This window comes from Octodon degus, unplaced genomic scaffold (genome assembly GCF_000260255.1).
Source record: "Octodon degus isolate 3935 unplaced genomic scaffold, OctDeg1.0 scaffold00095, whole genome shotgun sequence".
In the NCBI taxonomy this organism is placed as follows: Eukaryota; Metazoa; Chordata; class Mammalia; order Rodentia; family Octodontidae; genus Octodon; species Octodon degus.
In genome coordinates, this window is record NW_004524671.1 from 4,646,319 (window position 1) to 4,647,750 (window position 1,432).

Sequence of the window (1,432 nt, forward strand, 5' to 3'; positions counted from 1 at the left end):
GAAAAAAGGAGAGTGCCACATAGGATAAACTACTAGTAATTTCTCACTCATCTGTCAATTATTTTCACAAGATTAGAAGGGGAAAAAAGTAAATACACATATGACCCTCAAACCCCACACAAAAAAAATGGCTTTTGTTTATTCTCACGCCAAGATGTCCCAAGAAAGAGAAAATGGGGGAGTCAGTCCCCCATGGCCATTTCTTCATCCCATCAACAGCGCTCCTTTTCTTGACCTACGTTCCTTTTCCAAACAAGTAACGCTGCGATCAGTCAGAAAGGCTTTCTGAGAAAACTGGCTTGGACTTGTGGGTCCGCTCCAGGCGGTTCAGGATGAACTGGCTCGTATCGATGAAGCGCTCCACGCAGTTCACAAAGCAGGCCTCGGCCAGACCGTCCAACTTTGGCCCGGGCTTGTCCATGCACTTCTCCCAACAGAGTTCGGTCATCTGGTGCACCAGCTGCGGGAAACGCTGCTCCTGACTCTCCACCTCGATGAAATGCTGCAGCTGTGGGTCCATTGCGCCCACACCCGCCGCCGAGGACGACGACGAGGGCTCCATCCCAGAGCGGCCACGCTCATCCCGGCACCCGCTCGCGCTACACGCACCGCACCAACTCACCGACCTTGGCTTCACGTGTGTCGGCACCGGAACCGGAACCACAACCCCAACTTTATTCTTTTATGTGTGGACAGAGTGCTACCATCATATATTGGCAAGATACTCTTTTCACTACTGAATTGTTTCATATACTAGTCTTTATACCCTAGAAAATCAATTGTTCAAAAATGTATGAATTTATTACTGAATGTTCAACTTCATTAATTTACATGCCTATATTTATAATAATGTCATATAGTCTTGACTACTGTAGCTTTGTATTAATTTTTTTTTTCTTTTTGTGGAACCAGGGATTGAACTCAGGCCCCTGCGCTTGCCAGGGAAGTGCTTATTCCACTGAGCCATCTCCCCGTCCCCTGTATTAATTTTTTAACTGATAGTGAGAATTCTCCACTTATTTTCAAGGTTTTTATTTTTGCTTTTTGGTTTTTGGGGGCATCTGGGGGCTTTTGTTTGTTTTGTTTTGTTGTTGTTATTTAGACCCCTTGACTTTCCAAGTGAACGCCAAAATCAACTTGTCAATTTCTAAGGAAACAAAGGAAGCTGGGATTTTGAAAGGGGTTCTAATGAATCTGTAGCTTAATTCAGGAATCATGCCATCAACACTATCAAGCACTTTAATCCATATGCGTATGATATCCTTTCATTTATTTAGATATTTTAAGAACTTCTTTGGGCTGACGATGTAGATTAGGAAAAGAGGATACTTGCCTAGCATGTGTGAGGCTTGAGTTTCAATCTCTACTGTCATAGACAGGGAAAACATCTTTCAATAATGTTCTGTAGTTTTCAGTACATATTCTTATACTT

General features: G+C 43.3%; 1 pseudogene; it reads right to left on the reverse strand.

Annotated features, from left to right (window-relative positions):
* Nucleotides 1-257: 257 nt before the first annotated feature.
* LOC101591155 lies at nt 258-582 on the reverse strand (annotated as a pseudogene).
* Nucleotides 583-1,432: the final 850 nt, after the last annotated feature.